Source organism: Syngnathoides biaculeatus, chromosome 6 (genome assembly GCF_019802595.1).
Source record: "Syngnathoides biaculeatus isolate LvHL_M chromosome 6, ASM1980259v1, whole genome shotgun sequence".
In the NCBI taxonomy this organism is placed as follows: domain Eukaryota; kingdom Metazoa; phylum Chordata; class Actinopteri; order Syngnathiformes; family Syngnathidae; genus Syngnathoides; species Syngnathoides biaculeatus.
In genome coordinates this window covers 9,719,646-9,743,703 of record NC_084645.1, presented here as the reverse complement: position 1 = coordinate 9,743,703, position 24,058 = coordinate 9,719,646, and the positions used below count along the sequence as shown (strand labels likewise).

The 24,058-nt window shown below is 42.9% G+C and overlaps 1 protein-coding gene across 1 annotated transcript in view; it reads left to right on the top strand.

The window, feature by feature from the left end:
* Nucleotides 1–24,058, top strand: part of fa2h (fatty acid 2-hydroxylase) — a 62,880-nt gene that overhangs the window by 14,992 nt on the left and 23,830 nt on the right. The window lies entirely within an intron of this gene.

The following is a 24,058-nucleotide window of genomic DNA, read 5'->3' as shown; positions in this document are numbered from 1 at the left end:
ATTGCATCTTCCATTGCATTTTGATGCATATTGTTGTACATGGTTTTTTTTTTTAGTGAGCAGGGCAACTTATTTGGTTGGCCAAGGAGTAAATAAATTTGGTCAAATTACTGTAAAACTGTTGCACTGGAAGGCATCATTTGGTGTTGGCTAACTTGTCAGTGTCTGTTTCGTAACTTGACACTAAGTGCTCAAAATGGCTAGCTACAGACAGCCTCTGATTCTTGTGTGTGTATATAGGTAAACACACACTGAGCAGCCTTTGAATCTGGAATACTGGTCATTCAGGTCAGATTGGTTCTTTTAGGTATGTGACACGAGAGCTCTTGTTATCTTCCACCCACGTGCAAACTAAACCACACTCTTTGTGCCCACATCCTGATAACTGTGACACAGTACTGAAACAAATGGACCCCAGTTAGTCATTTAAAAACCTGATTAAATCCAAACAGCAATACTCCAACACAATCACAGATCAATATACAGAAAACGTTTTTATAGTGTTGAAGTGTCCAGATGGCCTATATTTTACATCAGTTCTCTTGATGAATTTATGCATACTGTTACTCATTCACATCAACACAACAGGACCCAAAACTGTTCAATTGCCACTTTAATATACTAAAACAAACGAATAAATAATTGATTGGCGGCATGGTGGTTCAGCTGGTAAAGCATTGGCCTCACAGTTCTAAGGCCCTGGGTTCAATCCCAGACCTGCCTGTGTGGAGTTTGCATATTCTCTCCGTGTCAGCGTGGGTTTCCTCAGGGCACTCCGGTTTCCTCCCACATTCCAAAAACATGCAACATTAATTGGACACTCTAAATGGCCCCTAGGTGTAATTGTGAGTGCGACTGTTTGTCTCCATGTGCCCTGCGATTGGCTGGCAACCAGTTCACGCTGTGCCCCGCCTCCTGCCAGTTGACAGCTGGAGTAGGCTCCAGCACTCCCCGCGACCCTCGTGAGGATAAGCGGTGAAGAAAATGGATGGATGGATGGATGGATGGATTGAAATAGTATGAACACAGCCCCTCGTGCCAGACTTGCCTATCAAAGTCCGGCATCGCCACAAAACGCCACCGATCATATAAAAAAAACACTTTTAACTTCAAAAGCAAACGCCTGTGTCCATCCATCCATCCATCCATCCATTTTCTAATTTCTAAATCAAACTTTAATGGAGGATATAATTACAATGTAGTCTTCTGCAGAAAAGGTAAACAAGTTTTACATTACTCTTCTGAATGACTTTTCAGACATTTTTAGGTTTTAAGAATGTTTAGAAAGCAAAAAAGAAATGTCAGCCACCAATTGTTCGAGTTTTCCGCTTAAAAAGATGAGAGGCCTGTAATTTTGAGAGACAAAATGAGGAAAAAAATCCAGAAATTCACATTGTCTAATTTTGAAATAATTTATTAGCATTTAGGTGATTAGGTGATTCAGCTGGAAAGCGTTGGCCTCACAGTTCTGAGGTCCCGGGTTCAATCCCGGACACGCCTATGTGGAGTTTGCATGGTCTCCCTGTGCCTGTGTGGGTTTTCTCCGGGCACTCAGGTTTCCTCCCACATCCCAAAAACATGCAACATTAACTGGACACTCTAAAGTGCCCCTAGGTGTGATTGTGAGTGCGGCTATTTGCCTCTGTGCCCTGTGGTTGGCTGGCAACCAGTTCAGGGTGTACCCTGCCTCCTGCCCGTTGACAGCTGGAATAGGCTCCAGCATGCCCCGCGACCCTTGGGAGGATAAGCGGCAAAGAAAATAGATGGATGGATTATTAGCAATTATGATGGAAAAACAAAAAAAAAGTACTGTATTTAGTTCCCTGGCCCTGTGTGAAAAAAGAACTGCCCACCTTTATGAATCATAATTTAATTGTGGCTAATCACAGATCTTGGTGAATTGTCGAAACTACAAAAATGTGAGAGTTTGTGGAGGGGGAGCAATACTTTTTCACAGCACTGTATGCCAGAATTCTTCTGCTGTCTTTAATGACAATGTTCAAATTCAGTTCAGACCAAAAAATCATAGCTATTTTCATTTTTTTTTTACATTAATATCAGTTTGAAAAATACACAACTGTTTTTAGGTTAAATTTCAGTATTTAATGATGTTGGTCATTTTTAATATTTTAATTTCAAAATGGTCCTCATCCAAAACTCTGTCCTTGTTTAGCATGGGAATAGCATGATGTTAGGATTACTACAAAGCATGTACAAATGAACAATTTCATTACTGTATTTGGATTTTTACTTGCTTTGCTTTTACTTACCACATAAATAAGCCATTAATTGAAGAGGCATCTTCAAGCAGGTGGTGTAGTTGTAATTCCATCCATCCATTCATTTTCTGAGATTCTTATCCTCACAAGGGTTCCGGGAGTACTGAAGCCTATCTCAGCTGTCATAGGGCAGGAGGCAGGGTACACCCTGACCTGGTTGCTAGCCAATCGCAGGGCACATAGAGACACAATCACACCTACGGGCAATTTGTTGAACTAATTCTGCCAAATTGAAAAAAACAAACAAATAAAACACATTACTTTGTTTTCCTTTTTTAAATGACAGACGCTAATTTAATTTCACAGTCTTTGTGATGTAAAAATTTTGCTGGAACAGAAAAAAAACTATTTTTGCCACACCATGGGTAAAATAAATATATATAATAAAGAAATAATTTCATGGAAACCACAGTTTGTGTTTGTAAATAAAATTACTATACTTAATTTGTGTATTTTATGACAGCAAATCTAATATATGTACAGATATTGATTGCTCAAGAATCATGTGGCCATGTGGTGTGGCCACCATTACTTTTCAATCCTTATTTTACTAAACCGTGGTCTGAGTACAGGAGAAAAATACATGACAGTTTGTTAAAAAAAAAAAAAACAACTCCAATGAAGTTGGAATGTTGTGTTAGGGTTAGGGTTATAAAATTATAAAATAAAATAAATAAAAACAGAATACAATGATTTGCAAATCATGTTCAATCTACTGTATATTGTACAAGCTAATTAAAGGTCAAGTGTCATCCCTAAAAACATTCTAAAATAGATATTGTAATGAAAAATACATATAACATTATTCACTTCAATGTCTACATGAAAAAATAAATATGAACGGCAAGCGCGTCATCCGTGCGTAAAGTTGTGGAAGTGTCATTCGACATCCAAGTGGTCACCATATTGGCTGCATCTCCTGTCCGTAACATCACCCCGGACATTCACCATTGAAAACACGCTGTGGCCCCTACTGTGGGAGACGAACACGACCCTTCTGATACAGAAGCTCTTTCCGAAGAAGAGAACATCTCACAACCGAGTGAAGTTACCGGGGCAATATTACCCTATTGTTTCGAGCCATATTTGGATTATATGCGGATCACGGCCAAACTGCCACCCCGCCCAATCCACTTCTGCAGGGGAGATGAGCCGTCGCGGCCTGGCGCCATGACGAGCCACCCCGGCCGACAAGGCCAGTGGCCGGCTCGACCTTATCGACAAGGCATTTTCGGCACCGAGGTGGCTTATCACAGCGAGCTGGGCTACTTTACGGCACTGTCGTTCCACACGGCTGAGTGCGCCATTGCCGGCAGCGTTGTTCATAGCTCCCGCCGTCCGCAAGCCTGTCACAGCAGCCTTCGCCGGCGAGCCGACGCGGCACCCGTCCGATGTGCACATCGACACATTCAGCTCCTCTGTCATACATACGTGAATATTTTGTTACGTTATGAGAGACTGATTATATGGTCCGCCCCAAACTATTATTTTTTTTAGTAGCTGTATACACACCTACCTGTTGTTTGGGACCCCACGAAGCTCTCGTCCTTTGCACCTGTGAAATCCATTTTTCACGACGAACCGGGTCTCTTTTGAACTTATGAAGGGTAAATCCATCCTCCCGAGTGTTGGAGCAATGTCCTGCAATCCAACAAGCCAGCATTTTGGCTAACACGAAGGAACAATGAGCTACCTTCCTGCAGGTAAAACTAATAGAAACAAACAAGTCCGCTGGAAGGTGCTCCTGCCCTGTACGTCACTTCCTGCTTCTTCTCAAAAACAAATCCCTCAAAAGGATTTTCATGGCGGGAGATACAATAAGCCATAAATGTCAAAATCATGTTTGTGGTGAAAAAACAGATGGTTCCACACCATCTCAGAAAGACAAACACAGCAAATATGTAATATAATATATGTGTATATCTTTTTTTTTTTTTTAAATCAACTTTTGTTTTAAGGTTAGGTTCGGGTTAGGCTTAGGTTATAACGTATGTTAGCTCCCTCTATTTAGAAGAAGGGGAACTACAAGACTGGGAGATTTCCCAGTTAGCGTCTGCTACGTACCCAGAGTTCCCCTGTTAGTAACGCATGCGCATTCATCCCAAGGAGACTTTTCAGTATGGGGGAGTGCTCAGACCGTCTCAGCGGCACAACGGCATCAGACAAAGATTCAATGAGCAGTGTTTTCTTATTTATATGAACAATACAAATATGAATATGAAATGTGTACTCATCGATCTTAATGGTGTAAGCATATGACAGTCTGCTAATCAGGTACCAGATTCAAAGGAGCCACACGGCTACTTATGCATCCACTTGTGCAATTTAAGTACTTCTAACTGTTCCTGCTAATTTTGGAAGCTCTGTTTATTGACGTTTGAAACATTTATTTATATGAGCATTTTATCTGGCCAGTAAAAGCAAATAATTTTTGCTAAATCCATATGAACATTTCACAATGTATTCTGTCATGAATAACCCTAACCCTAACCCTTTTAGTTTTGTTACCAAACCCCTTTTTTACATTGACTTGAACAATACCTAAACAAACTAAAATCCATGACTTTTGATTTGGGAAGAAGTTGTGTGTATGGATATAGAATCCTATGATCAGACACAGAAATATTACTATTTAAGTTTCACGGCCATAACAGCCCTGTGAATTAAACTGTACCAACAATGTGGCCTCTGACAAAAACGAGTTTGACACCGCTGCTCTATATGGCACACTGGTGTGTCAACCATAACGAGAACAAAAAACATACTTCTTATTTACCATTGCAGTCATTTTAGGCCAGATGTGGCATAAACTTGATGAAGTGGTCAAATACATCCGTACTCTGTCGTGTAAACTAAAGTGTGCACATGCTCATTTTGGATCAGTACTGAGTAAACTTTGGTTTTCCAGTGCTTGTTGATTAAATTCATCCATCAAAATTCTCTCCTTCTCTGTCCTCAGTGGGCCACTGCAGTGTCAGTCTTTTGATGGTACCAAGCCTCATCGCCACCGTCTTCTAACTAGCTCCTTTGTTCTGTCTTTTATTCTTCTATATTTTACTCCTCCTCAGACACAGAATCCCAGTGTTGTTTCTGCCTCCACCCCCTCTATAATTCCTTCCCATTGACCTTGTTCTTGTCAGTGACATTATCGTCCCAGATTATTCAGTCATTGTTTTCCCCCCTCAACTCTAAAACAAGAAATCCATGTCGTAAAGTAAACCGGTATGTGGTATTCATTTCTTAGTCACTTATTAACACACAACACACACACAAGCACACAGGAATGCAGTCAAAGTTAAAACAAAATTATATAGGGAAATCTATAATGGGAAGGGACTAGAACAGACTAAGGCCTGCCCCAAATGGAGACATGCGATCGAACCTTCTTAGACCCCACTATAACATAAAAATAAGGGTTGCCAATGCAACTCCGCACTTTGGGAGATTGGCTACCTGGGGCGGTGTGGTGTCTCTCTAGCTTAAAATCTAAAAATGTATTTTTCACTTGAGAGCACAACCCTTTCCTGACAAAGGAATACTCGTATGCACAGTGGAACCTCAATTTAGCATCAATCTGGACTGTACGTGTGTCCAAATATACATTCCAGTGCTCACTGAAATGTCGTGGACACTCTGTTAGTTTCTGAGTTGTCCCCTATTCTTGACTGGTGCTGTGGTGCAATACAGGCAGGGACTGGGAAACTTTGATTTCCGGGTCACAGCTATACAGTATGAAATGATACAACAAACAGATGTGGCTCCCGTGCAGAGGGAGGCAGTAAGTAAGTTATTTACTTTTTACTATTTTGGATAAATTGAGTGTGTAAACGTAGCTTTAATACTGCATACTTTTTACTTTTACTCTGTACTTTTACTCTGTTACAATAATCTAAATACAGGTCGCGACTTTTATTTATCAATTATTGCTTATTTATAAGGTAAACATTCAAGAGTGAGTACCAACACGGCCTGCAAAACCTACGTTTCGTTTACAACGAGGACCGTGAGTACTTACTTACTGAAACCAATTTAAACGTGCCTATAGGCCCAGACCGGCTTAGCTTAGCTCGCTAACAACGATTAGCATTTGTGATCAAACGGTGCTGTTGAAGAAGCATCGAAGGTGTTGAACTTCATAACGTGTACGACGTAAACAACGGGTACAACAAGGGACGTGAGAACTTATCGGAAATTTAACAAGTTTTATGTTAAATTCTTTTACCATGGAGTAGATGGGAAGAGAAATAGAGTAGGGTTTATTTTAAAAGAAGAGCTGGCTAAGAATGTCTTGTAGGTGAAAAGAGTATCAGATCGAGTGATGAGGCTGATATTTGAAAGTAAGGGTATTGTGTATAATATGATTAGCGGCTATTCCCCACAAGTAGGATGTGGCCTTGAGTTGAAAGAGAAATTTTGGAAGGAACTAGACAAAGTTGTCCCGAGCATCCCAGAGAGAGAGAGTTGTGATTGGTGCAGATTTTAGTGGACATGTTGGCGAAGGAAACAGGGGCCATGAAAAAGTGATAGGTAGTACGGCATTCAGCAAAGGAATTTTTGGGGTCAAATGGTGGTGGATTTCGCAAAAAGGATTGAATTGGCAGTGGTGAAACCTTATTTCCAGAAGAGACAGGAACATAGAGTGACCTACAAGAGCGGGGGAAGAAGCACGCAAGTGGATTATATTTTGTGCAGATGATGTAATCTGAAGGAGGTTACTGATAGTAAGGTTGTGGTGGGAGAGAGTGTAGCTCGACAGCATAGGATGGTGGTGTGTAGGAGGACTCTGGTCTCGGGTAGGAAGATTAAGAAAACAAAGGTGGAGCAGAGAATCACGTGGTGGAAGTTGAGGAAGGAAGAATGCCGTGCGGCTTTTCAGAAAGAGGTGAGGCAGGCTCTAGATGGACAGGAACAGCTCCCAGAAGACTGGAATACTACTGCCAAGGTACTCAGAGAGGCAGACAGGAGAGTACTTGGGGTGCCTTCTGGTAGGAAAGAGGAGAAGGAGACTTGGTGGTGGAACCCAAAAATAGAAGAAGTAATCCAAGGAAAGAGATTAGCGAAGAAGTGGGACATGGAGAGGATGGAGGAGAGGCGGAAGGAATACATTGAGATGCAATGTAGGGTAAATGTAGAGGTGGGGAATGCTAAACAAGAGGCATATGATGACATGTACACCAGGTTGGATACAAAAGAGGGACAAAAGGATCTCTACTGGTTGGCCAGACAGAGGAATAGTGATGGGAAGGATGTACAGCAAGTAAAGGTGATTAAGGATAGTGATAGAAATTGCTCGTGGAAAAGTGCAGAGAAGGTCAGAAGGAGCTACAGTGTATCTTTGTAGACCTAGAGAAAGCCTATGACAGAGTACCAAGAGAGGAACTGTGGTACTGCATGCGCAAGTCTGGTGTGGTGGAGAAATATGTTACAATAGTACAGGACATGTATGAGGGCAGCAGAACAGCGGTGAGGTGTGCCGTAGGTGTGTCAGAAGAATTTAAGGTGGAGGTGGTTGCTGACGATGGAGCTGCCAGACAAAAGAGCGAGAGGAAGACCAAAGAAAAGGTTGACGGATGTTGTGAGGGAGGACATGAGGACAGTGGGTGTTAAAGAAGAAGATGCACAAGATAGGCTTAGATAGAAAAAGACACGATAATGGGACCAGCCGAAATGAAAAGAAGAAGAAGCTTATTTATCAGCTATTTTGTGTGCAACCTACCTGTTTAGATCATGACTTCTGCATTAGGCACTGTTCGCTCATCAAATTTAACATTGAAGTCGACTGTAATTCACGAGTCAATCGAATCATTGAAGCCACATGACCCCACACAATGTTTTCTATTGGGTTACCAGGCCATAAGTATAAAGGTCACTTTATACTCCAGCCCTCGCGTGGCTGACAATGCCTGGATTGCATCACGTTACAAAGGCATTTCCCCGCATGGCCCTTATGCGTCACTTGACATGCGCATGACAAAAATAGTTGCTGCGCGTAGAATGCCAGGGAGATTATCTCTCGTGATTGGTCCATTTAAGGAATAACATAGTCACCATTCCTCCCAGTTCCACATGCCACCTATGACGCTGTCTTCTTGATAGATTTTGTAGCATAATGAAATTTATCATCTGGTCATCTAGATCCATTTGTACGAGCAGACACTGTATCATGGTCGCCATGATTTTTGCTTTGTTCCTTGTTACAAGAAAGCATGGTAAAAATGATTACCCTTCTTCAAGTCCATAAAACACATGTAGACTAGTTGGGGAACTCTCATGCACCCTCGAGGACCCTACCGAGGGTGCACACTAGAGCTGGTCCACTATTCCGCAGCCAGAATGGAAATCACCCCTGAATAGACGTTACCACAGAGGCTAAGGAGTGTGATCTCCCCTGTAGCTGGAACATACCCACTGGTCCCCCTTCTTAAAATGAGGGACCACCACCACAGTCTGGCAGTCCAGATGTCCATATGATGTTGAAGAGGCTTGTCCAACCAAGGCAGCCCAAAAACACAGACAATCTTAAGGAACTCAAGGAGAATCTCATCTCCCTCCTTGAGCCTTGCCACTGAGGAGCTCTTTAACCACCTTGGTGACCTCAACCTCACAGTGAAGAGAGCCCGCCTCAGATCTAGCAGACTGCTTACTCATGGGAAGGCGTGTCGGTGGAATTGAGATGGTCATATTCTCGCCACCGACTCACATCCAGAGTCGAGTTCAGATGCGCCCCATCTCCACTATACACAGTGTTGATGGTGCACTGCTCCCCCTCCTGAGATGCTGGATGGTGGACCAGAATTTCTTCAATGTTGTACAGATGTCTATTGAGTTTATTGATGGTTATTAAGATTATTGGTAAGGGTTTCAATTTACGACTTCAAAACCCCTACGATGACTACAAAAATTGGATCTTGGTTTCCCTTTCCCCGGACGCGGGTCACCGAGGCCCCCCTCTGGAGCCAGGCCTGCAGGTGGGGCTCGAAGGCGAGCGCTTGGTGCCCGGTCCTGCACCCATGGGGCTCGGCCGGGCACAGCCCGAAAGGGTAGCATGGGTCCCCCTTCCCATGGGCTCACCACCTGTGAGAGAAGCCATATGGGTCGCGTGCCATGTGAGCTGGGCGGTGGCCAAAGGCTTGGCAATCCAATCCCCAGCTCCAGAAACTTGCTCTAGGGACATGGAATGTCACCACTTTGTCAGGGAAGGAGCCCGAGTTGTCGCGTGAGGTCGAGAAGTTCCAACTAGATATAGTCGGACTCGGCTCTATGCACCGTTTGGGCTCTGGCACCACAGCTCTTGAGAAAGGTTGGACTCTGTTCCACTCTGGAGTTGCCCATGGGCAGAGACGCCGAGGAGGTGTGGGTATACTTATTTCCCCCCGGCTTGGGGCCTGTACATTGGGGTTTACCCCAGTGGATGAGAGGGTAGCCTCCCTCCGTCTTTCGGTAGGGGGATGGGTCGTGACTGTTGTTTGTGCTTATGCACCAAACACCAGACCAGAAGACCCACCCTTTTTGGAGTCCTTAGAGGGAGTGCGGGAGACCGTCCCCTCTGGCGACTCCATCATTCTGCTGGGGGACTTCAATTCCCACGTGACAGTGAGACCTGGAAGGGCATGATTGAGAAGATCGCCCCGCCCGATCAGAACTCGAGTGGTGTTCTGTTACTGGACTTCTGTGCTCATTACGGATTGTCCATAACAAACACAATGTTCAGGCATAAGGGTGATCACATGTCCACCTGGCATCAGGGCACCCTAGGTCACAGTACGAGGATCGAGTTTGTGGTCGTGTCATCGGACTTGCGACCGCAACTCTTAGACACTCGGGTGAAGAGAGGGGCAGACCTATTAACTAATCACCACCTAGTGATGATTTGGCTCCCGTGGTGGGGGAAGATTCCAGTCCGACGTGGGATTCCCAAACGTATTGTGAGGGTCTGCTGGGAACGACTGACAGATTCCCCTGTCAGAAGGAATTTCAACTCCCACCTCTGAAAGAAATTTGCTCATGTCCCGGAGGAGGTGGGGGACATTGAGTCCGAGTGGACAATGTTCCGCGCCTCCATTGATGAGGCGGCTGACTGGAGCTGTGGCCATAAGGTGGTCAGTGCCTGTCATGGCGGCAACCCACGAACACGTTGTTGGACACCAAGAGTGAAGGATGCTCTCTTGCTGAAGAAGGAGCCCTTACGGGCATTTCTGGCCTGTGGGACTCCCGAGGCAGCAGATAGGCCAAAGGGAATGCAGATTCGGTCATCGCCGAGGCAAAAACCCGGGCGTGGGAAGAGTTTGGTGAGGCCATGGAGAACGACTTCAGGACGGCTTTGAGGGAATTCTGGTCCTCCGGCCGGCGTCTCACGAAAGGGAAGCAGTGCGCCGTCAACATTGTGTATCGTGGGGACGGGGTGCTGCTGACCTCAATAGGGATGTTGTGAGTCGGTGGGGAGAATACTATGAAGACCTCCTCAATTCCACCAACATGTCTTCCCACGAGTAAGATGAGTCTGGGTGCTCTGAGGCGGGCTCTTCTCTCTCTGGGGTTGAGGTCACAAGGTAGTTAAAAAGCTCCTTGGTGGAAGGGCCCCGGGGGTGGATGAGATTCACCCGGAGTTCATAAAGGCTCTGGATGTTGTGGGGCTCTCCTGGTTGACATGTCTCTGCAACATGCCATGGACATCGGGGACAGTGCCTCTGGATTGGTAGACCAGGGTGGTAGTCACCCTTTTCAAGAAGGGTGACCGGAGGGTGTGTTCTAACTATCGAGGGATCACACTCCTCAGCCTTCCTGGTAAAGTCTACTCAGGGGTACTGGAGAGGAGGGCCCATCGGGAAGTCGAGTCTCGGATTCAGGAGACCAATGTGGTTTTCGTCCTGGCTGTGGAACAGTGGACCAGCTTTACACCCTCTGCAGGATCCTCGAGGGTGCATGGGAGTTCGCCCAACCAGTCTACATGTGTTTTATGGACTTGGAGAAGGCCTTCAACTGTGTCCCTTGGGGAGTCCTGTAGGGGGTTCTTTGGGAGTAAGAGGTACGAACCCCCTGATATGAGCTGTTCGGTCCCTGTACGACCGCTGTCACAGTTTGGTCCGCATTGCTGGCAATAAGTCGGACTCATTTCTGGTGAGAGTTGGACTCCGCCAAGGCTGCTCTTTGTCACCAATTTTGTTCATAACTTTTATGGACAGACATTCTAGGCGCAGCCAAGGCGTAAAGTGTCCGGTTTGGTGGCCTCAGCATTGCATCTCTGCTTTTTGCAGAAGGTGTGGTTCTGTTGGCTTCATCAAGCCGTGATCTCCAGCTCTCACAAGAGAAATTCGCAGACAAGTTTAAAGCGGCTGGGATGAGAATCAGCACCTCCAAATCCGAGACTATGGTCCTCAGTTGGAAAAGGGTGGCGTGCCCTTTCCAGGTCGGGTATGAGATCCTTCCCCATGTGGAGGAGTTCAAGTATCTTGTTCACGAGTGAGGGAAGAATGGAGCGGGAGATCGACAGACGGATCCGTGCAGTGTCTGCAGTGATGTGGACTTTGTATCGGTCAGTTGTGGTAAAGCTAAGTTGAAAGGCAACTCTCAAAATTTACCAGTAGATCCACGTTCCTACCCTCACCTATGGGCATGAGCGGTGGGTCGTGACCAATAGAACAAGATCCCGAAATGAGTTCCCTCCGCAGGGTGTCCAGGCTCTCCCTTAGAGATAGGGTGAGAAGCTCGGCCATCCGGGAGGGGCTCAGTGTCGAGCCGCTACTCCAACGCATTGAGTGTAGCCAGATGAGGTGACTGGGGCATTTGATTCGGATGCCTCCTGCGCGCCTCCCAGGTGAGGTGTTCTGGGCATATCCCACTGGAAAAAGACCCCAAGGTCGACCCAGGACACACTGGAGAGACTATGTCTCTCGGCTGGCTTGGGAACGGAAGAGCTAGAAGAAGTGGCTGGGAAAAGGGAAGTCTGGGTGTCCCTGATGAAGCTACTTTCCCCGCGACCCGACCCAGAAAGACGGTAGAAAATGGATGGATGGGTTTCAATGTTATTTATATTTGTCTTATTGTAAGATGACTCTACAGTAGGTTGATTAGGAGAAAGGTTGATATACTGTGCATCCAAGAGAGCAGGTGGAAAGGTAGTAAGGCTAGAAGTTTAGGAGCAGGGTTTAAATTATTCTTCCACGGAGTAGATGGGAAGAGAAATGGAGTAGGGGTTATTTTAAAGGAAGAGCTGGCTAAGAATGTCTTGGAGGTGGAAAGAGTATCAGATCGAGTGATGAGACTAAAATTTGAAATTGAGGGTGTTATGTATAATGTGGCTAGCGGTAGGATGAGGTAGGATGTGACCTAGAGTTGAAAGAGAAATTCTGGAAGGAACTAGATGAAGTAGTTCTGAGCATCCCAGACAGCGAGAGAGTTGAGATTGGTGCAGATTGTAATGGACATATTGGTAAAGGAAACAGGGGCGATGAAGAAGTGATGGGTAAGTATGGCATTCAGGAAAGGAACTTTGAGGGACAGATGGTGGTGGACTTTGCAAAAAGGATGGAGATGGCTGTAGTGAACACTTATTTCCAGAAGAGGGAGGAACATATCGTGACCTACAAGAGCGGAGGTAGAAGCACGCAGGTGGATTATATTTTGTGCAGGCGATGTAATCTGAAGGAGATTACTGACTGTAAAGTAGTGGTCGGGGAGGGTGTCGCTCAACAGGATAGGATGTTGGTGTGTAGACTCTGGTGGTGGGTAGGAAGATTAAGAAGACAAAGATAGAGCAGAGAACCATGTGGTGGAAGCTGAGAAAGGCAGAATGTTGTGCGGCCTTTCGGAAAGAGGTGAGACAGGGTCTCGATGGACAGCAGAAGCTCCCGGAAGACTGGACTACGACAGCCAAGGTAATCAGAGAGACAGGCAGGAGATTACTTGGTGTGTCTTCTGGCAGGAAAGGGGAGAAGGAGACTTGGTGGTGGAACCCCAAAATACAGGGAGTCATACAAGGAAAGAGATTAGCGAAGAAGAAGTGGGAGAAGGATGTGCAGCAGGTGAGGGTGATTAAGGATAGAGATGGAAATGTGTTGACTGGTGCCAGTAGTGTACTAAATAGATGGAAAGAATACTTTGAGAAGTTGATGAATGAAGAAAATGAGAGAGAAGGAAGAGTTGAAGAGGCAAGTGTGAAGGACCAGGAAGTGGCAATGATTTGTAAGGGGGAAGTCAGAAAGGCACTACTAAGGATGAAAAATGGAAAGGCAGTTGGTCCTGATGACATACCCGTGGAGGTATGGAAGCAATTTGGAGAGATGGCTGTGGAGTTTTTGACCAACTTATTCAACAGAATACTAGCGGGCGAAAAGATGCCTGAAGAATGGAGGAAATGTGTTCTCGTTCCCGTTTTTAAGAACAAAGGCGATGTTCAGAGCTGTGGAAATTATAGAGGAATAAAGTTGATGAGCCACACAATGAAGTTATGGGAAAGAGTAGTTGAGGCTAGACTCAGGACAGAAGTAAGTATCTGTCAGCAACTGTATGGTGTCATGCCTAGAAAGAGTACCACAGATGTATTATTTGCCTTGAGGATGCTAGTAGAAAAGTACAGAGAAGGTCAGAAGGAGCTACATTGTGTCTTTGTGGATCTAAAGAAAGCCTATGACAGAGTACCAAGAGAGGAACTGTGGTACTGCATGCGTAAGTCTGGTGTGGCAGAGAAGTATGTTAAAATAGTACAGGACATGTATGATGGCAGCAGAACAATGGTGAGGTGAGCCTGAGGTGTGACAGAAGAATTTAAGGTGGAGGTGGGACTGCATCAGGGATCAGCTCTGAGCCCCTTCCTTTTTGCAGTGGTTATGGATAGGCTGACAGATGAGGTTAGACTGGAATCCTCTTGGAGCATAATGTTCGCAGATGATATTGTGATATGCAGTGAAAGCAGGGAGCATGCAAAGGAACAATTAGAAAGATGAGACATGCACTGGAAAGGAGAGGAATGAAGATTAGCCGAAGTAAAACAGCATATACGTGCGTGAATGAGAGAGGTGGACGGGAAGAGTGAGGCTACAGGGAGAAGAGATAGCGAGGGTGGAGGATTTCAAATATTTAGGGTCAACAATCCAGAGCAATGGTGAGTGTGGTAAGGAAATGAAGAAACGGGTCCAAGCAGGTTGGAACTGCTAGCGGAAGGTGTCTGGTGTGTTATGTGACAGAAGAGTCTCTGCTAGGATGAAGTGCAACATTTACAAAACAGTGGTGAGGCCAGCCATGATGTAGGGATTAGAGACAGTGGCACTGAGGAAACAACAGGAAGCAGAACTGGAGGGAGGTAGCAGAAATGAAGTTGTTGAGGTTCTCGCTCGGAGTGAGCCTGTTGGATAGGATTTGAAATGAGCTCATTAGAGGGACAGCCAAAGTTGGATGTTTTGGAGACAAGATTCGAGAGAGCAGACTTTGATGGTTTGCACATGTTCAGAGGAGAGAGAGTGAGTATATTGGTGGAAGGGTGCTGAGGATGCAGCTGCCAGGCAAAAGAGCGAGAGGAAGACCAAAGAGAAGGTTTATGGATGTGGTGAGGGAAGACATGAGGGTAGTTGGGGTTCGAGAGGAAGATGCAGGAGATAGGCTAAGATGGAAAAAGATGACACACTGTGGCAAACCCTAACGGGACAAGCCGAAAGGAAAAGAAGAAGTTAATATCCTGGGTGTAAATTTTCCATTTGAAACTTCTATGGTTGAAATTAGTTTTTTTCTTTGTTACGTTGCAGTTGGTTTCTGATAAGTTTTCACAATTTATTATTGTGCTCAAAATTTGTCTAAGCTGTTTGTTCTTTTCGATAATATGCTATCAAGTTGTTGATCAGCATCATAAAGTTGGTTACTGTTTTATTGCATCCATCCATCCATCTGTACATTTTCCATACCACTCGTCCTCAACAGGTTTGTGGACGTGCTGGTATTTATCCCAGCCATCTTTGGGCGAGAGGGGAGCTACACCCTGAACTGGTCGCCACCCAATCGCAGGACGACCATTCACACTCACATTCTTACCTAAGTGCATAGTAGAGTCTTCAATCATCCTACAATGAGTGCTATGGCGATAAGGGATGAAACAGAAGTACACGGTTCCCTTGCCCATTCATGGTCCATATTACTGGATTTTGTTCACCAAGTTTTTTTTTTTTTTTTTTAAATTGCTGTATGCCATATTTTCACATTTGTAGTGGTCTTAACTTCTCTTCTAAATAGATGAGGCGCCATACTACAGACCTCCTTAGTGCCACAAAGCATGCTGGGAACACGGAAATAGGATTTGAAGTGCATTTTTGGTCAATTATTTCTTGAGTCATGTCAGGGTCTTCTGCTAACAGATGTAAAAATCAGTTATTCCTCTCTGCCTTCTGAGTGCCATCATATGGTAGCTTACATAAACACTAAAACATATGCTAGCATACATGCTAACAATGTAAGGAGTGTGTTCAAGCGAACTTTAGTGGCCAAGTCACACAACAATTGTGCACATAAGGTATGTGTCATGAACCAGCGGCATGAGGGCGGACCCAAATGCACGACTTCCAGGCAACAGCATAATGTTCAGAGTCGCTTTATTCCAAAAACAGGTCAATACCAAGTGTAGCAGTCCGAGAAGGCAGAGGCACACAATCGTTAGACAAGAGGCGAGGTCCAAAAGAATGAAACGAGGTCCGACGACTATGAGGCAAACTAAGAAATGTGAAGACGTGGTCAAACTAAAGGGCACAGAATCGCTGTGTCCAAGGATTGATATAAGTTACGCACAGTAGCAGAGTGTCCCAGAATGCAGTTAAGCATGTGCAATGACCTTGCAAATGGCAATGACACATTTACCACTTAAATACTTCGTTAATTAGAGTCTCAAATGTGACACACCTGACAGCTGTCTGAGGTGGTACCGCCCAGAGCAGTGGCCTGGCCACGCCCCTCACAGGAAGCACCACCCATGACAGTGGCCAGACCATGCCCATGACAGTATGCTGTCCATTTTGGAGAAAATGCAAGACTTTTAGGTGCATCTTATGGTTGAAAAAATGTGATACGTAGAACATGTGGGTATATTAATACTGCATGGATTTTTCTTGGATTTTTGTTATTCACAAGGTGTAAGTAGTGTAACTCCCACAAATAATGGGGGAATACTGTACCTGGAGAAAACCTACGCAGGCACGGGGAGAACACGCAAACCTTACACAGACTAAGCTAAATTTGAACTTGGGTCCTTGGAACTGTGAGGCAGATGTTGATTTTCTGCATATTCTTCTCTAATTTGTTTGATTTTCATCAATTCAACCCATCACTTAACTGACCTGTTTAAAATATGTTACTAAATGGCAGAATTAACGCATTTTCAATCATGTTCAACCGGCAGTTTTTTTTCTCAGTTCACATTCACCCAAATTGTTAATCAATTGATTTATTCATAATATGACAACACAGGCCACCCATATGTGTGGGTTCCTCAATATAAATTAGTGACCTTTTAAAAATGTTGTCTTATGAATTAATAGTAATGTCTGACAAGAGATTAACATCTTAATCTACAAAATATGTAAATGCATAAATTATGTAAAAACTGTGCCAAACAAATATGACCGTTCATCTGAGATGACACGCTGTGGCGACCCCTAACGTGATAAGATGAAAGAAAGATCACATTTGCATCAAAATTCCTTTGTAAAATGCATTGTGAGATAGTTTGTTGTTCTGTAGTGCTATATAAATATTGATTTAGCAATGCCCAATTGCCCATTAGGAATGGCAATCCAAAGCAGTTTGGCAAGCTCACCAAGTTAAAGTAATTAATATTGTCCATTGCATGTTCTCCTCTGGATTGTGTTTTGTCAGTAAACTACTGTACTTATACTGTAACTAACTTTCTGAACATTGCAATCGCACAAATGAATAATAATGCTTTGAAAAACAAATCAATTATAAAATTATCAAAATACTTATATAGCACTAATGTTCCAACAGTGCTTTACCTCATGTCTTGATGTAGTCACATAGGGGGTTTTGAAGCCAAGAAAGGCAAGGCAAAACATGGAGAACCCAAGTGCAGAGAAGCAGGGAGGCAAGGCAGTAGTATCAGAAATGACATTTAATTCCTAAACAAAGGCAGGCAAGGATTTTTTTTTTTTTAAATCACTTGACTTTTCAGGTAGGAAACTGCTGTTAGTGTTGTCAAGTCTTTATTCTTTCTCATTTCTCTTTTTCTTGTTGAAAGTCAAGTTGGACTCTATCAGTACACCAAAGCTTTGGACATGGTCTGTTTTTTTTTTTTTTAAAGAGAGTTACTCCAGGTATTTACCAATCCTAATCCTCTTTTCTTTATTGGCAAAAACTATCTGTTTTAGATAGGGATACAACACCTCAGTTGAAATATAGTTATCTGGAGACACTGCTAGATAGATACAACTGTGTGTCATCTGTGTCGCTATGATAGTTCAAATCAAAGCTCTGAAGAATCTGAGGATAGCATGTATAGATTGTACAGATTTACTAGAGGGGTCCAAGAACTGGTCCCTGAGGAACCCCATTGGTCATTGCCATTTGATAAGATTGGAAACTTCCAGTGGTTACATAATAGCTCCTTTCCTCCAGGTAGGACCTAAACCATTTCAGGACTCTTCCATTTATTGCTACTTGTTTGGGGCAGTGGCCTGTGCACAGCTTACTCCACATTAGTCTGCATGAGTATATGAGCTTTTTGTTGCGTATTTGCCTTGTTTTCACGGTCAGCGTTCATGTTCCACCACAGCCAAGCCTAGTTCAGTCTTTGATTTTGCCCTGTAGTTATCTGACCTTGTTTTCATGTTTCTGGACCTTGCCTTTTGCCACGTGGTTTTGTGCCTTTGCCTTTTTTGGACTGCCTACCTGTGTGTTACCTCAGCCTGGAATAAAACCACCCTTGAAATCATGTCATTGCCATGGAGTCCTGCTTTGGGTCCTACGCCATGTCCATGTTCATGACAGCCACCCACGTTTCCAACCTGTTCAGCAGTATATATATAAAAAAAAAAATCAATAATCTTGGTCGTGAAAGGGCAATCTCAGATGTGTCTGCACTGTAGTTTACTAATATGGAAGTGTCCAGCATTGTATTTTTCAGAAGAGGGTTAATGGCAGCTACTTTTGGAGCTTTAGGAAACTTGCCTGAGCAAAGTGATTTATTTGCAGCAAATCAGCTAGCCTAGACTTCACAATAGCTTTGAAAAAGTCAGATGGTGGGCACCACGATGGCAACGCTATATAGCGTTGGCCTCACAATTCTGTCTAGCACTGACTAGGTTAAAATTACAAAGAATTTGTAAGTCGCGGTCATAGTCAATTTGGAGTTTACTTTTTATCTACTTACATTTTATTTTCCTACACTTTGATGTAGAGGTCTTTACCATATTTTTTCTCCTCCACACTCGAGTTTGATCAAGCCTACAAGGGAATACTGCATATCATATTATATGAATTGTATAGAATTTTATGTATAAGGACTATATAAAAAATGGATGGTGATTCATGACAGTGGGAGTTTTTATTTAGGTTTTTTTCCAATTGATCTCAGTTATGCCAAAGAACAACTGTAGCGAATTGTCACTGTCAAATTCTGGCAAATAACAAATGAGCAGCCAGTTTCAGAGAGCAGCCTGCAGATGAGGGAGGGACTTAAGTGAAGACAATGTACTATCAACCAATAGTGATTTTTTTTCATTGAACATTCATTCATGTTCTCCCAAGGAGAGACGGACTACTACAGTATGCAGTAAACTGTGCTGCCATCAGTGAGTCATGTGGAAATTCACTGTGAACTAGTACAATGAGTGTGATTTGTTTTCACAAGGAACGATGTCTTACGCAGTCAATGTACTCATGAGTGACTTTTGCCATTTGTCCTCACAAAGAGAGTTTTTTCAAGGTCACGGCTAATCTTGAGTCATTCATGCACATGAAAACAAGCACACATATTTAACATAAATGTAAATGATTAAATCATATAGATGTACAAATACATATCCCACTGTCTCTGAAGTTTAAGAACAATAAAAATCCATCCATCCATTTTCTGAGCTGTTGATTCTCACGAGGGTCTTGAATAGCTATAATTATTGACTTTTCTTGTTGATTCCCAAGGAATTTTCCGGATTTATGATTGTGCTTGAAGTTAGTGTACCTTAACTGTTGAAAGAAAATCTGCTCTTTTATACAAGATATTATCTACTAGATGTTTTTCCTTTTGAAGTTCATCTCTATGTGTTGCATTACTTGCATACTCTTTTGTGAGATGTTAAATTTTTGCCTCAGTGTCATTTCCAAATTTTTGTTCTTGTTTTTTCTTATAGGAAGAATATGATTTTATTCTACCACTCAAAACAGCTTTTCCCATTTCCCACAACAGAGTTGGGGACAAGGTTGGAGAGTCGTTGAATTCCAGAAACTCATCCCATTCCTTCCTCAAAACGAATCCAAATCTGTATCCTTCAATAGCGATGTGTTGAAGCACCATGTTGGTGGGGGTCACAAATTTGATTCAACTTTTAGATTAAGTGAAATTGGTGTGTGATCACTGATAATGATTTGATGTATTTGGTGAATAATCTTTTGAACTGCTGTTTGCCCAGCCCTCTATTTGTGTAGTATTAGTATAAGCAGTGCTTGTTTGTCTGTTGGTGACTTATTTGAAGTTTAGATAAAAAAAAAATTGACCCAAAGGGACAAAATTAAAGTTAGTTGTACTTGATCTCTTAACTCTCTCCTAACATGATTGGGATTTTTGGGGCCGATCACCAATCAGCGAGTTTAAAAAAAAACAATCACCAATGCAATCACAAGATGGGGGAATAAGTCTATTTAAATGACCTATTCATTTACACTATATACTTTGATACTTAATTGCTCAATACATATATATTTACAATAAATAATGTATTTTTGTTCATCTATTTCTGCCAGTGAGGCATAGTGAAAAATTGAACAAATTAATCGTCTTCAATTAGATTACAGTAAGTACATACAGCAATTAAAGGCTCTCCTTTTTTTGATACTTTTGTTTGTTGTAAGATTTTTCAATTTAATGTATGTGCCTTGGCCCCAAAAAGCTTGGAATTCGCTGCTCTGGTTAGATCATGTGTTCAACAGAACGGCAGCATGTTTACACACAACCACAAGCGCTAGCAGTAGCTTGCTAGGCTATGGAACGTTTTGTTACCTACTTCTGAGGCGTATCGTATCAAAAGTACGTGAACATACCTCAAGCAAGCCTTACACAAATGTCCTCCCCTGTCCTAAGCACTGGTGACCACCAGCACATCTTATAATACACCCACTTATGTTGTCATCCCCACGGTAACAAGTGTATGCAGTTACGTTTGAGTTTACCAGATAAAATCCAATACTATAATTGTTAAAAATGAAATGCGGTGGTATCAGAATACAAGAGTTTATTGCAGTAGTCTGAGAGTGCAATTGTGAAAGAGCAAATTTGTCTTGTAGTCTGATCCACGCATTAGGTGTCGTCTTGTCTCAGCCGTCATGTCATGGTGCTCACGTGTTTTTTTTTTTAAATAAATTTATTGGCTGTAAGCTCTTTGAAGTACTAAAACAAAAGACACACACACACACACATACAAAGAAGAAACAAAGATATTACTTCCATTATATAAAAATATACAGACATTTGGATTCAGATATACTATGCATGATACAGACGCAAATATGTCTTTTCCGGAGATGATCAATAGCATAGTTAATCAGATCTAAGAATTATGAACTACTATGAAAACTGAACTGTCAATCAGAAAAAAATGCCAATTATCGCCCAATTCCGAACAGGCCAATAAAATCAGTGTAAAGTCTAGTTACATCAGTCACACAGTATTGTATCGTATACTTACTTTATTTGGAGATATTTCCGAAATAAATGACCGACGTGAGCAGAAACTACAATATTAAACCATTTGTGAAGTTTAAATTGAGACTAGCATACATGCAAATCAGTCGGCTTTCGGTAAAACGTGTCATTTTTAACTAAAAATAGGCCGTTTATGTAAATCATATGGATCTGATGGGTTTTTCTGCATCATTTGCTTCACATGTGGAAATACATTTCTTCTTCTTGATGCAACAGGAGTTTTGTTTTATTGAGAGTGGAGACACATTTGCAATCACAGAGAGAGTAGAAAAAGTCGCAATCAGATATGATTGTAACTTGTTTTTCACAGTTTTGAAGAATTTATGAATGAAGAATACATCCCAGGGAGTCTTGTTATATTGCCTGTTGTATGTGATTGTATGGATGTACGTATGTTATGTGCCTGTTGCATGAGCATATATAACCTTTGTTTACCAATATTCAGTGTTTTGAGAAATATAAGTGCATGAGATAAATACATATTTCCGTTTGCTCCTTTATAGTGTTTTTCATTGTACTTGTTAGCTTTGAAGTAACGATTTTTTTGTGAGTAATCAGAGTCTTAATCAGATTTAATGGCCAAGTGTGTAAAAACACACAAATAATTTTTTCTCCTGCAGTCGGTGCTTCCCTGGTACGACATACAGAACAAGGAACAACATAGAAACAAAACAAAGAACAAGACACAAGGGACTTTTTCCTTATAAGACGTGCAAGATGTAAAATCTATACAAATAAGTGTGTTAACAGTGTCAATCGTGCATATGTATATATCCATCCATTTTCTTTGCCGTTTATCCTCATGAGGGTCACAGGGAGTGCTAGAGCCTATTCCAGCTGTCAACGGGCAGGAGGCGGGCACACCCTGAACTGGTTGCCAGTCAATCGCAGGGCAGATTGAGACAAACAGCTGCACTCACAATCACACCTAGGGTCAATTTAGAGTGTCCAATTAATATTGTATGTTTTTTGGAACGTGGGAGGAAACCGGAGTGCCCGGAGGAAACCAACGCAGGCATGGGGAGAACATGCAAACTCCACACAGGCGGGGCTGGGATTGAACCCAGGACCTCAGAACTGTGAGGCCAATGCTTGACCAGTTGAGCTACCGTGCTGCCTATTTCGATAATAATGGGCAAAAAAAAAAAAAAAAAATTCCTGACAGTGTCCAAGTCTTCCAGACTTATTAGAGTATATTATATATATATACACACACATATATATATATATACACACACACACACACACATATATATATATATATATATATATATATATATATATATATATATATATATATATAGACAAGGCAGAAAAACAGTAGGTTCGCTGATCAAGAATTCAATGACTTAACTGCCAGACGGAAAAAACTGTTTGAATGCCTGCTACTTTTGACTTTCATTGATCTGTAGTGCTTTCCCGACGGAAGGAGCTGGAAGAGCTGGTGGTCGGGATGTGGAGGATCTGAAAGAATCATGCCTGCTCTGGACCTAGTTCGCGTTGTGTATAAGTCCTCAATAGTGGGTAGAGTGGTGCCAATAATCTGTTCAGCCGTTTTGATTGTCCGTTGCAATCGGATTTTGTCCTTTTTTGTGGCAGCCCCAAACCAGACTGTGATGGAGGTACACAGTATTGATTGGATGTCCGCTGTGTAGAACTGTCTCAGCAGCTCCTGTGACAGCCCGTGGTTCCTCAGAGCTGCAAGAAGTACATCCTTTGCTGGGTTTTTTTGAGAATGGAGTTGCTGTTTGTCTCCCACCTCAGTTCCTTTATTGTAATTCCCAAGAACTTGAAGGTCTTGACAGTTGCCACAAGACTGTTGGACAGCATTAGGAGTAGGTGTGGTGAACGTTGCGTCCTGAAGTAGAGTGTGGAGTTAGATTTTTCGACGCCAGGTTGTGTTGACCACACCAAAGCTCCAGTCTTGCCACTTCCTGTCGATATGCAGACTCGTCGCCGTCTTTGATAAGGCCGATGTGGTGTCATCTGCAAAAACTTCAGGAGTTTGACAGTCAGATGCGACGAGGTGCAGTCGTTAGTGTATAGAAAGAAGAGTGGAGGTGAGAGGACACAACCTTGCGGTGCTTTGGTGCTGATGGTGCGTGTGGATGAGCTGGTGTCCCCAGCCTCACCTGTTGTGTCCTGCCCGTCAGGAAGTTGTAGATCCACCTCTCATAGGTACCCTCACTGTCGAGATGTTCAAGGATGAAGTGTAGACCTATGCTGACTGCATCATCTGCAGACCTTTTTGCTTGATAGGCAAACTGCAGTGGGTTCAGCTGGGGACCTGTGACACTCCTGAGGTGGTCTAGCACAAGGTGTTCAAAGGACTTCATGACCACAGATGTCAAAACAACAGGCCTGTCATCATTAAGACCTGAGACTGCTGCTTTTTTGGGGACTGGTATAATGGTATAACCCTTTGAAGCAGGCTGGTGCTTCACGCAGTTCTGGAGACCTGTTGAACATCTTTGCGGAGACAGGAGCAAGTTGGTCTGCGCAGACTTTGTGGCAGGATGGGGAGACAAGGTCTAGACCCGGTGTTTTGTTGATCTTTTGTTGTTTGAAGATCTGTCTCACGTCCCCTTCATGGATGCTAAACGGTGGAGTGGAAGGTGGAGTGGCTTGGTGGGTCTGGAAGTGTCTATTTCTATCTATCTATCTATCTCTATCTATCTATCTATCTATCTATCTATCTATCTATCTATCTATCTATCTATCTATCTATATCTATCTATCTATCTATCTATCTATCTATCTATCTATCTATCTATCTATCTATCTATCTATCTATCTATCTATCTATCTATCTAAAAAAAGAAATGAAGGCTGTCGTGTATTGGAGCATTCAATTGGTTTAATTCATTTCCGA